The following is a 13,193-nucleotide window of genomic DNA, read 5'->3' as shown; positions in this document are numbered from 1 at the left end:
GTGCCCAAGGTACTACTAGGTACGGACAATAAGTTTACTGTGAAGTATTTGATGCTGCTGATAATCTGGAAACAAGACTAAGTGGCCTAATTGATCCAGGCCCAGTTCACACATACATGTGCATCATTTGATATTTTTTTTGTGATGGATTACTACAGTCTTGATGACTGACAAGTGAGTGATGAGCTGACCAGGGGTGCATGAACATCCCTGTGCTCATGTCAAAGGGGGATTGGTGGTGTGCGTGTGCTGCTTCCAACCATGAAATATGGATGTTTTGCATGCCATCTGTCCCAGCGCACAGAACATGTTCATGTGTGCTTGAAGCACCTGCCACTTGCCAGCTCTCCCTTCCAAGGGTCTGCAGATAATTTGAACTTAGTGAACTAAGTGTTACTGTTTTAAAATGAGTGTTTATGAAATAATCAGCATCATTCCAGATGGAATCTCCTGCAGAACTTCATGTGTCTCCATCTATTTTCCTATCACAGTGACTAAGTGAGGATTTAGGTGGAGAAAAGATCTTCTAAAGTCCTCTGAGTTGTCCAACATATTAATAAGAATAGACAATTTATTTTTTGAAAAAAGTAGACAATAGAGGGGGTAAGCTTTGAAGATGTCTAGACTTTGGAAATAGTGTTCTCTTCAAAGCATTTAGATTGGGGAAAGCTTTGAAATTGGATATGCTCTTCAGTAAAGACTTTGAAGATCATTGCGCTTCAGGGGGAAAGCTTTGAAGGATCTGGGCAGGGCAGTGTGGAGAGAACTTGCTTTTTTCTGATTCCTTGTGTTGCTGGTGACATCTTTTCTTCTTTTTAATGCACTTTCCAAAAGGTAAAACATTAAATTTAGGAAAACCATCAAACATCAGTCCAGTTCAGATGTGACAGTTCAGGCCTGATAAATCATTGTTTACTGAATTGGAAATGTGCCATATGCAAAAACCAGTCTAATGAGGATTCCCACCTGACCCTTTGGGTTGCTCATCCAGAGGCAAAGATGGAGGGGAATGGCAGTTGTGAAAGCCTATACACCCAGAGACTGGGTTGTGCGCTTCCTTTCCCCTGTGAAATTATGTGTGTGGAGGCGGAAAGAGTTTCCCAAACTGAGACTCTAAGTATGTGGGCTTTATGTGAATCATTCCTAAATGTTTTTCCTACCTTGCTGCCTGTGTTATACCTGAATGGAACAGACACATGAACAAGGGTGGTTGCCTTGTCCTATCCAGCTTGGCCCTCAGCATTAACCCAGGATTCCTAAATAAGTCCCCCCCCCCCAGCTGCTGTGCAAAGTTGTGGAGAAAGAGGACTCTTGCAGTGAAAAGGTGGCCAGCAGGACTGTGTGTAGAATGCCAAACTGCCCCTGCCCACTGCTTTTCTTCTGCCATTCCTACTTTCCCCCTCTTATCTGAGAAACACACCTCAGCACCTAGCCAAGTGGAGGAAAGTGGTGGTTGTGGGGAGTGGTTGCAGAGGAAAAGCAAGGAGTGGGGAAATAAGCCCTGTCCCACACACATCCCTATCCACTCCAGGCCAGTTCCAGTGGGGGGGGGAGTTCGGGGGAGGGAGTTGGTGGGGAGAGCCTGGGTAAGGTGCTGGCAGTCGGAACACCACCCTGAGGTGAATCCATCTCCTCTTCCTCTCTTGTGCTGCTGCCACTGCCCATTTGCTCGCCTCTCCCTCTGGGCCCAGTCAGCACTCCTTCTCCTTCTCCTTCTCCTTCTCCTTCTCCTTCTCCTTCTCCTTCTCCTTCTCCTTCTCCTTCTCCTTCTCCTTCTCCTTCTCCTTCCCCTTCCCCTTCCCCTCCTTCCCCTTCCCCTTCCCCTTCCCCTTCCCCTTCTCCTTCTCCTTCTCCTTCTCCTTCTCCTTCTCCTTCTCCTTCTCCTTCTCCTTCTCCTTCCCCTTCCCCTTCCCCTTCCCCTTCCCCTTCCCCTTCCCCTTCCCCTTCTCCTCCTTCTCCTTCTCCTTCTCCTTCTCCTTCTCCTTCTCCTTCTCCTTCTCCTTCTCCTTCTCCTCTCAATGTTTATTCACCCTGGACACCTTTGATGAAAGGAGCAGGGGGGCCAGAAGATTGATAGATTGGTAGCAGACCCCTGACTTGGGTGGGGTCCTTGGAAGGTGCCTGCCAATGCCGACCCCTGCTTTTGGCTTTGTGCGTTGACAGCAGACCCAGAGAAAGAAATCTTGCGTCTGCTGCCATGCACGCCATTTCTTCTGGTGCTACAGGGGGCTTCTCCTGCTTCTGTTCTTCCTTGACCCGGCACCTCTGTCTGGCTATTTGGCATGCACCCTTCTCAATGCAGGGACAGTGTAAGGTGTTGTCTTCTTTTGCTTACTTCACTGAAAGCCATGCAGTGACTGAGTTATGTAAACTGCTGCAGAGGAAATCAATGGAGTCCTAAAAAGGGATGTCATGTGGAAGGGGGAAGCTGCTGTGTCTTAGTGTAACCTAGTAAGCTGCCCACGTCTTAGCATTCTAAGTCTTTGGAGAATTCTAGTGCAAATGCGAGGAAATCAACAAATCTATAAATGCATATCAAGGTTCTTTTATGCTTTTCATTCTGTTTTTGTCACTACGGATTGTGCAGTTAAAATCACAGGCAGTTTGATTTTGACCTTAAAAAAATGACAACCCCAAAACCTCGATCAGGTTTTCCAGTCGTCACTGAATTATGGCAGCAAGAGTATGGAAACAAAGGCAGCACAGAATTATGGGCATTTTCATTTAGGTAGGTATCAGTTTATATTTTTCAGAGAAGTTTAGTGTTTTATCTACAAGCTGATAGTCTCTGTTTTGTGAAGCACCTATTCTAATAATGCTTGTGGTTGTAAAGAATCATACTTGCATTCCCATTTAAAACCTCTGGCGATGTTGTGGGAATGTAAACTAAGATGACAATCCTAAACTTAAGCACAGTTGTTAGGCTCTACTGAACACAGTGAGACTTACTTCTGAGTAAACATGTAGAGGATTTGGCTGTGAGGCACTGGTCTCACACTGCAGGTCCCTGAGATTTGGTGTGATTTATTGCTTTCTGTCACAACATAGCTTTATTTCTAAATAATTCACCCTGTTCTTCTAACAAAGGATACTCAGGGTTGTTTATGAAATGCAAAATACATAGTAAATGCAATATACAGTGGCACCTCGGGTTACAGACGCTTCAGGTTACAGACTCTGCTAAACCAGAAATAGTACCTCAGGTTAAGAACTTTGCTCCAGGATGAGAACAGAAATTGTGCGGCGGCGGCACAGCAGCAGTGGGAGGCCCCATTCGCTAAAGTGGTACCTCAGGTTAAGAAAAGTTTCAGGTTAAGAACGGAATTAAGTTCTTAACCCGAGGTACCATTGTAGTATAAACAACAATATCACTAGTATTAAAAGAGAAGCAATGCAGCAAAAAAAGGGGGGACGTAGGTGGCGCTGTGGTCTAAACCACTGAGCCTAGGGCTTGCCAATTGGAAGGTCAGCAGTCTGAATCCCCGCGAGGGGTGAGCTCCCGTTGTTCGGTCCCTGCTCCTGCCAACCTAGCAGTTCAAAAGCACATCAAGTGCAAGTAGATAAATAGATACAGCTCTGGCGGGAAGGTAAACAGCATTTCCGTGCACTGCTCTGGTTCACCAGAAGCGGCTTAGTTCTGCTGGCCACATGACCCGGAAGCTGTACGCCGGCTCCCTCGGCCAATAAAGTGAGATGAGCGCTGCAACCCCAGAGTGGTCCACAACTAGACCTAATGGTCAGGGGGTACCTTTACCTTTCCCTTTAATACGGCAAAGCCAGATGTGTTATTGTACCTTCATTTTAAAGTTACAGTATTTCTAGCACACTATAAACTGTTTTCTTCCATATTGTTAATTTATCCAGTTGAGCATTATCCAGCACTATCTTTTTTTGTGGGCATGGGGAGGGGCAGGGAATTCTATGGCAAGATCCACTAGGATGCAGCAGGACTTGGCTCAGCCAACATTAACTCTCCAGCCCTGGCTCAACTGATGATATGCCTCCAAACTAGCTCACCCTGGCTCAGCCGATGAAGCCCCCCCCCCCCCGGCATTCTGGGCTCATGGCAGGGGTGGGCCCAGAGAGAGGGGACTTAGGATCCAGCCTAAGCCCATTCATCCATGGCTGTACCCTAACAACCTAGCACAGAACGCTCTTTTATAGGCTTGCTGTCCTTCTGTCAGGCTTAGGCAGAGCAGCAGTCCTGCTGTTGAACAGGGTTCGGATCTGGTGTAATTTTTCAGTACTTAGTGTGCACCAGCTTGCTTTATGCCAACTTCTTGTGCATAGGATTGCTCCGTTGATCCTAGAACAGACTGGCTCAGTTCAAAAAGGACAAGAGGGAAGGAATTACTGCATAATATATTGACTCAGGTGGCAAGTAAGGGAGGCTCCCTGCTTCACAGTGTCTCTCTCTAGAAGTTGGAAGGTTGCTGTCTGAATGCTTGAAGAGGGTTGCAATGCCAGCTTTTTGCTACCTACTTTGATGGTGATAGGGACATTTTAAGGATGGATAGACTCCTCCTCAGAGTCAACACATCTATCTTTATGTTTCTTTATGTTTGTTCCTTCTAAAATCACATGAGAAGGGAGTTTTCCATTCTCATAATACCGTCACTTTGGCTCTCAACCCCACAGGAACTGCTTTTACAATTTGCTCTGCTACTGTCAAGTGTATCAAGTAATTCTCCAAGTGCTGGTGCCATATTTTATTTAAATTAAATAAATCACTTTAGAAAGAATGATATATAAATGACATTGCATGAAATAGCTGGCATTGTATTTAAATTCCATGCCTGGCATTATGTCTAAGCCTATTTCACAGTTGCTAACAGGTGTGAATTGGTTCTTTTCAGGGAGGGGGGCCCTACTGTTTGGCCCTTTGTTCAATCCAAGCTGCTACAGTGCATTAGCATACTGCAAAAACAATTGATTTTTGTCACAATACAATTTAAAAATACAGGTTTTAATTTGATTGACAAAACTTTTATTTGCTCAATGAAATTGAAAGGAGTCTCTACCCTAATCTCCAATGTTATTAGCATCTTGTCTTTCTTTCTTCAGCTGTTATGCATTAAAGTTAAGGACTTTTCTTTTGCAAGAGTCTAAATTGTCTGTATCTGAACTTTAAAACTTTAAAAGTACAGCTTTCAACCAAAACATAAACCTGAAACAAAGAGGTTTTTTTTTTTTTTACTGCACATAATAGAGACAGCCTACCAGCTTAAAACTGAAGGCTTCATCCTAAACAGAGTAAAATGAATTAAATGATTTATTTTAGATAAACAGCCATCTTTCACTGCTTATTACTTGAACATTTTGTCACTATGGTCAACCCGTCAGGGAAAGGGGTGCTAGCATTCCACTTTTAAATCAATATGTTCTGTTTCACAATCCTAGCTGAAATATATTGGAAATAGAGCATTTGAAGGCCACAAGGATTCAGTTGGTGACATTTAGAATCATGAGGGCATGCGCCAGGGCTACATAAATCAAGCATGTTGGACAACACAATTGGTGAACACAAGTTATGCAGACCTGGTCTGCGTAGCTTCTGATCCATGTTTCTTCTTGTGGTTGCAAACTGGGTGTGTGAGAGCTCACTTTTTCACAAAAGGTACGGTATATCTTGACATGCCTTCTAGAAGACTGAGGTTACCAAGTGGTGACTTATATATGTGAATGAACTACCACAAATCAAATATATCACAGAGAGAATTCAACTTTCCCAATGCTTTTCAGAGGAGTCCAGATGCAAATTCAAGTTCTGTTCAAGTTGTCACATATTCCGTAATCAAGTGATGGGTGATAAGGTGAAGCATATTATTCTGTGAGGCAGCAGCCCTGACTTCATCTGCAGGTTTCGGCATTATAATTGCATCCCACCGGGGATCCACTGGTTTGTGATGCAGACCACTCTGTTAAATTAGTAGGCCTTCCCTGGTTTAGGCTTAGAGTTGAGAGAGCGTACAATAACAGCATAATCTGAATCACACCATAGGCTAGTGTAGTGTAATGGTTAGAGTCTTGGACTAGAACCTAAGAGACCAGGGTAATAACTCAGCCAGGAAGCCAGGATGCTGGGGTAATAGTTTTAATTTTATTTTGGTGAATGATTTATGCTGCCTGTAATCCTCTGCCCACTTACCTGAGAGTAAGTTCCGTGGAGCACCTTTGTTAACTGAAGAGGAAAACAAGCCCCAGAGTATTACTTCCAACCACTGGGTAGTTGCTGGTTTTCCTTTTTATTATTTTACAGGCTTGAGAGACCACTGCTGAACAAAAATCTAAGTTTGTGCATGCCACTCAGCAAGTATGACCTAGGTGTGGTTGCTAATACAGTCTTAGGGGCAATATTCAAATATCTGCAATAATACCTTGTTTCTTATCAGCCAATGTGGTCCTGAAGGGTGAGGTAGGTGGTCTGCTAATGCTCCACACCAGGCTTGGGGGACAGGGCATAATGGAGAATGATCTTCTCCCTGGTCTGGAATGGTCTTCCCCTTTGAGGTACAAACGTTGCTCTCAATGCTTGTCTCTAGGTGCCAACTGAAGACTTTCTTTTGGAGCCAGGCTTGTATAGTTTCATTCTTCTCAGCAGCAATATTAGTGTTGTAATAAGTTCTTAATGATGCATTGCTATACTTTTTACTTACTGTTTTTTATGTCTGTGTTATGCTGCTTAACACTTGTGCATTGCCCTGAGCTCCTCTGCAGGAAGGACAATTAATAAATAGCTTAAGAAAACAAACAAGCTCTTCTGGATGTATGAAAGATAGTGCTCCCCCCAAGCTCTCAAGAACATGGGGCTCTTTGCATGCCACTGACATAAATTTCAATAGCTTATTGTGGGATTTGTTGAGCTCCAGTTCCTATATGCAAGGCAGCCGCTGATGTGCTCCACAGGACTGTATGGAGAAACTTCACACTGAGTGGTCTTGGGGCCAAGGGCCCAGGGTCCTGACGCACCTCTGGGGATAAGGAGCAGCAACAACAACCAATCTCATGTCTTGCACTTCCACTTAGGGTGGTAGTTCATCCTTCATGCTTTATGTGACCCAGCCAGACCATATACTGCCCTTTGTCACAACCCAAATGCTGCAGCTTGCAGGGGGAAGGGAACAGGAAGTGAAGCTAGGAAGCAAGGAGCTCCCCCAGTGTGGTACCACATTAGAAAAGGCCCTGTTCTGAATCACCATCAGCCTCACGTTTGAAGGAGGAGGCACATGGGCAAATGCCTCATTAGAGGCCCTCACTGGCTTCCTATTCACTGCTCATGAACAAAAAGTATCTATAATTTGAAGAGTTCAGTGCAGGAAAAGGTAGATGGATACCTTGTTAATTGCAGCAAGCTGGCAGCTGACACAAAAGGAACAATATGTGAAAACCGCCAAGGTTATTTTCTGTAACTTTTTTTGTCTGAGAATTAAAACTGTCTCTTGCATGTGTGAGGACTATCAAGAGAACACCAAGTTGGCCTCTGGCTATTATTCTCATCTTCTAGAGGAATCTAATTAACTCAATAATTAAATAGGGACTTTAGTGACATAGTTGTTTTTGTCCATGGTACAGAATTGCAAAGCCATTTTATGGACAGCATTACTTATTTTCAGTGGGACATGTAGTAACTTAAATAACTTCGTTGCTATGACAAATACACTTAATTGCTGTCACGAATTATATTTGTTTATCACTTCAGGGAATTGAGCAGAAGCAAAATTAAAGGATTTCTGAGCAGTATAGAGTATATGATGCTGCTAACTTACACTGTCAATATTTACCAACACGTACTCAAGCTGAATGAAATGTTTTTCATCTATCCTCTTCTTTTGACTCCATGAAACCAAGAGCTTCCTACACACGTTTTCACTAATCAGGCAGCAAAGGCTTCCAGCTCTCATCCAAACAAGGCAAATAGAAGGGTGATGCCGCTTGCAGGGAAGAAACCTTGGAGGGCAAATTGCATTTGAATCTCTTATGAAGACAATGAGATGTGTTGGATTTTGGCATATAGCTCAAGGGTGGTCATCTGGAAGTTCACAAGCAGATGCCGTGATCAGAGCAATGTTATCTGGCCTTCTGTGGCGCTCCTTATGACATTTTACAAAGGATGTGTTTTGTTTTGGTTTTTAAAAAGCTTCTAGTTTGTCTTGCTCCTTCCAAAGGGATGAGTAGCAATCCTGCCACTTTCAAGAGACCTTTTAGCGCCATCCTCCAGATGATGGTTTCATTTCACTGAAGTGTATGTGGTCCACACATGTGCTGATGTGGCGAGTGTTGTTTGGTTTGCATCTTGCAAATCCAGCTAATTAACACTTTCTACTCTGTGCTTCCTATTTCTTAGTTCGTCATTCACAAGATCATCTCTTATCCCATGACCGCTAGGCATGCTCATGAGACTTGAGTGAGGCACTTTGTCAAAAGCTTTCAGAATGTCCCAGTGCAATGCATCTACTCTGAGTAAAACTAGACCTTTACATTGATTAAAAATATTATGTTGAAAAAAAATGAAAGAAGCCCTAAGAGCGAAGCACTTTCATTCAATGAAATTTAGTGGGAGAGATTTAAGGGAATGTTTACATTTTCTAAACCAAAATCTATGGGACTTAAACATACTGAACTTTAGCTGGATCACATCCAGAGACTGGCAGAAAATTGTAAAGGAAAAATACATTTATTCTGTCTGCAAAACCTAATTAAATACAGAAGTGAAAGTGATTGATGTATTGAGTTTAACTAAAACATTTGTAATTTTCCCGAACAAGACAATAATTGAGTTCATATAAAACTGAAGATCACAAGTGCCTAAGTGCAATGGGAGATATATTACAAAGGCAACTTAAAAGGTGAGAGCATTCTTGAAGACACTCCCATCTGCATATAATAGACCATAAATGGGATTTTTCTGGGTTAACCTTTCACTTGTGGGTTTCAGAAGAACTGCAACTGCTGTTTGAGAAGATGTACAAAAAGGAAAGAGGCAGTGGCATTGCTCAAATTGCTTTAGAAGATGTGTCATGCATTTAAAGCAATATTGTGGCATTCTAAACCCAATGTGTTGAACACAACGGCTAAACACAAAGGGGAGAAAGTCTTTTTTCCCCTGAAGCTTTCATCACCTTCAATAAGAAAGCCTTCCTGATGAGATTTTTAAAGCATTGGCCCACTCCACCACCACTGAATTGATGATGTTGTCATGTGGCTAAATGTAACACCATCATGTGAATAATGTGATTCCTATTAATTTGTATCACATTCTCAGGAAAAAGTTGTTCCCAAAGCAGATGCCAATCTGGTAGAGAAAAGCCCTTGAATTTGTTGCAAAAAAGGTGATCAGGGAAGAGTTTCTCAAACACCCAGTGGTACTTCCATAACACATAATTATCGTGAGCAAACAATTGTCACAGTCCTAAATAATAATGAGAAGAACACCACCCTTCAAATACAGGTAAGATGACTGGCTTTTTCCCCCTCCCCCCTTTTTTTGCTTTTTCTAAAGAAAACTGGTACTTGGAGACTTGGGGATGCTAAACAGGAAAAAGTTTTTGTTTTACAGAACAAAGTTGGTAAAACAAAAGAGGTGTCAGGAGATGGAATTATTTCAAGAAACAGCTATATATCAGGGGCAGCCAACTCCCTAGAGACTGCGATCTACTCACAGAATTAAAAACTGGCAGTGATCTACCCCCTTTTGGGGGGTTCAGGTCAAAGTCGTTGAGTTTTTTCAGGGAGGAGGTAAAATGTTGAGGGTTTTTTAGGGGAGCCACAGTTGTTCAGCTTCTTTGGGGAGCCAATGATCTACAAGATGATCTACCACAGACGTCCAGTGATCTACCAGTAGATCATGATCTACCTGTTGGACATGCTATATATGTATCAAATTTGGTGGATGTTACAAACTTCTAAACAAGGTGGTAAACACACAGGTTCTTTTTACTTCAGTTGCCCTTCAGATGTTGCTGAACTCAAATGTCTTTCAGTGTTAGCAAGTATGGGCAATGGTCTGGGATGATGCAGACTCTAGTTCAGCACTCTCTGGATTATTCCACCCCTCCAATCTGCAAAGGACCTCCCTGTTGCCCATTTCTTAGACCTCTTAGAATGTTCCAGAAAGCTTGGTGAAAATGAGAGAATAGCAGCGGCAGACTTTGATGTATGCAGAAGGAGCTGGGCAAAATGGACAGTCAAATGAAAACAATCCCTTGAAAAAGAACCAAAATGGAATTTCAGAACTGTTGATGTGATCAAGCCCTATCACAGCCGAGTCGTCCAGGATTGTATGGATGTGACAGCTTAGGCCTTAATACTTGGAATCTTAAATATGGTGGTCCTTTCTGTCAGTTTCCCAGCCTTCTATCAATTACACTCCTGAGGCTCCTCTAGTCTAGTAGTGTAATGGACCCAGGGGATCACCACACTCCTCTTAACTGGATTTGGATTCTTCTCTTTCCAGAAGATCATTCCCCTTCTGACTGAATTGAGACCCAAGTAGTGTGTTCCCTCACACCTTTACTTTTCCTGTCCCCAATTCAGCTTCCCAGATTTTGTCTTGCCTGTATACGCCTAAAAGACACTTATCACGGGGGGCCACTAGGGGGAGCATTGGAAGATGGCCGACAATACCATCTCTCCGACCCACACGGGGTAATTAAGAGGCTGTTATGGGAGTAGGCAGCCTCCCTTGTTGCCCCAAGGAAATGGGGAACACTGCCCTTGCCTGCTGTGCCCATAAATCACCCCCTAATTCGAAAGAAGAGGGTGAGGGCCCTAGGCAGAATGCCCCCATGTGGACCTCGGCTCTCCTGGATGCTGTCTCTGATCGCGCACTAGCTGCAGCAATTTGGAATAATTAATTACAAAAGAAGCAAATGTACATATTTCAAGTGAAGAAGGGGAGTGAAGTCTGCTAATTTAAGTGACCTCTGCGAAAGAAGACGATGGGTTGGAGAAACAGGAATATTTTACGATGAAACATACCCAAAGGCTGGGTATGTTGACAACGGGACTGAAGGGGGGGGGACCTTTTTTACTTTCCTTCTATGTGATTTACAAGAACCCCTCATCATTAGAATCATCAGTTGAACTGACCAAAGCAGGATGATTAAGGTCTGTGTGGAGATAAACTTTAACCAAAAGTATGCTTTATGGAGATCGAGAAGCAATAAGAGCTTTTGGGAATGGCGCAGCAATTAATTCAGAGTCGCCATCTTGCCAAAGGATTTATAGCTGGGAGGAAGAACGGATTTGTTTTCAGACTGCATTCGTAGTGAATCTCCTCAGAGGTTTTGAGTAAGGAGGCAGATTGGTGAATATTAATGACGCTAAGACTGTTTTGATGTATGGAAGTGATGTTATATGGAAAACGTCTGGATATGGCTACTGGATAAAAAAAAAAATATTCACGCAGGATTACAAACTGTTATAACCAGCTTGTGGAGATTATCAGAGGTCACAAAGAGAAAGGAAAAATATATGAAAATAACAAGAAGAGATGTGGAAAAACAATAAGAAAGGACTGGATAGTACTGTGAACATCATAAGGTTAGATTTGTGGACATTAAAACAGCAGTAAGAAGCAAGAAGATGATTGGATCCCCTTCGGAACTTGAAATATGGGTACCCCCAACAAAAATTTAAAATTCAGCTGTGTAATTTGGAATTTATGTAATTTGGTTTGATTTGATGTGATTGGTCGGTTAATAAAAAATTATTCTTAAAAAAATAAAATAAATAAAAGACACTTATCACTGTCCTTGAGGCTAAACTCAGAGACTTCCTTCTCTGGCTACAGATATTTTCCTCAGAGTGGATTTTACACCCACAGCTCAGGAGCTATCAGCCAAGAACCCTCAACCCTTCACTGCTTTTTCTTTTCCCTCCAGCCTGCTCTGGCTAGCTGTACCCACAGCCCTTGGTGAGCTGCTCCACTGGGCCAGAATTCCTCTGCATCACCAGACTCTGGTCTTTCTGAGCTTTCTGTCACAACAGGAGAGAAAAGTTAAGGGAATGGAAAGGGTCTACACTTGAAATTGCCCAAATGAAATGTGCCAGTTTTTTGAAACTGAAAATCCAGTCCCTCTTCTGGGGATTATAGTTCCTTGGCATTATGGCAATCATGACTGAAGTCAATGCTAATAAATTCAGCTCATTGTTGTTTCTGCAGCCTAGATGAGGAAAATAAACTATTTCAGAAATATTGCAACATAAATACTAAGAAAACCATAAAGGGACTCCTGAACATGAAGCCTAATTTATACCCCGCCCAATCAGGGGGGCCCAGGATATTCCAAGGGGCCCCAGGTGAAAATCATGCAAATGGAGAGCCACAGCACGAGGCCGAGGGGCACAGTGGGAAGTTGGAAGTGAAGCGGGGGAAATCCTGATTGACTGGCTATCTGCTTAGCCAATCACAAGCGGGTAAGGGCCTAATGCTCCTTTTTGCCACATGTGTTTTATTGGAGCAGTTCTGGTTTCTTTCCAGAGGGAGAGGGCGATTGCCAAGCCTCCCATTTTGACCAGTAGAGCCCATGACCCAGAACCCCCAGGTCAGGTAATTGCAGGGGCAGGGTGGCAATGGGTGAGCCAGAGCTGCTTGTTGCTGCTGCCAGTGCTGGGACCAGTGGCAACCTGGGCCTGACTCTGCAAGGTGCCTAGTGGATCAGGGCCTTTGTATGTTGCCCAGGGGCACAGCATTGGCCTGGCACTGCAAGGTGCAGAGTGAAATCCACCTCAGCACTGAGCTGAGCAGGATCATTTGGTGCTGCTAACTTGCATCTAATAAATAACTAAGTGTCTACTCAGAAGAAAGCCACACTGAGTTAATTGGGCCTTACTCCCAGGTAAAGGTATGTGGGGCTATAGCGTTTTATCTAGGCAGCCAGGGCTCCTCCAGATGACAAGTTCTTTTTGCACCAGGTCAGTGAGGACCACTTGCTTCTTAAAATTATCCCATATATACAGAACTCCCTATGCGCCTTTTAGACTGCATCTGTAGGTTTCCTCCTCCGTGTCGTCAAATAAGTGTTCTTTACTTTTTATAATGCATGGAAGATGGATCTCCCTCGGGAGGTTCTGGACTCTCCTTCCTCGGAGGTTTCTAAGCAGAGCTTGAAAGATGACCTTCAGCGTCTTCCAGCTCTATAATTGCATGATTCTATGTTTTTCTGCTTCAACAATATTTCATTATGTTCCTA

At 43.3% G+C, this 13,193-nt stretch overlaps 1 protein-coding gene across 1 annotated transcript in view; it reads left to right on the top strand.

The window, feature by feature from the left end:
* Positions 1–11,502, top strand: part of PCDH17 (protocadherin 17) — a 472,217-nt gene extending 460,715 nt beyond the window's left edge. The window contains exon 5 of the mRNA XM_081858029.1: positions 11,487–11,502. The gene's annotated coding sequence lies outside the window, so the exon portion shown is untranslated. The remainder of the gene's footprint in view (positions 1–11,486) is intronic.
* The last annotated feature ends 1,691 nt before the right edge of the window (positions 11,503–13,193 follow it).

This window comes from Podarcis erhardii (genome assembly GCF_964252035.2).
Source record: "Podarcis erhardii genome assembly, chromosome: 4".
Taxonomy (NCBI): Eukaryota; Metazoa; Chordata; class Lepidosauria; order Squamata; family Lacertidae; genus Podarcis; species Podarcis erhardii.
This window is presented reverse-complemented; position numbering and strand designations above follow the sequence as displayed.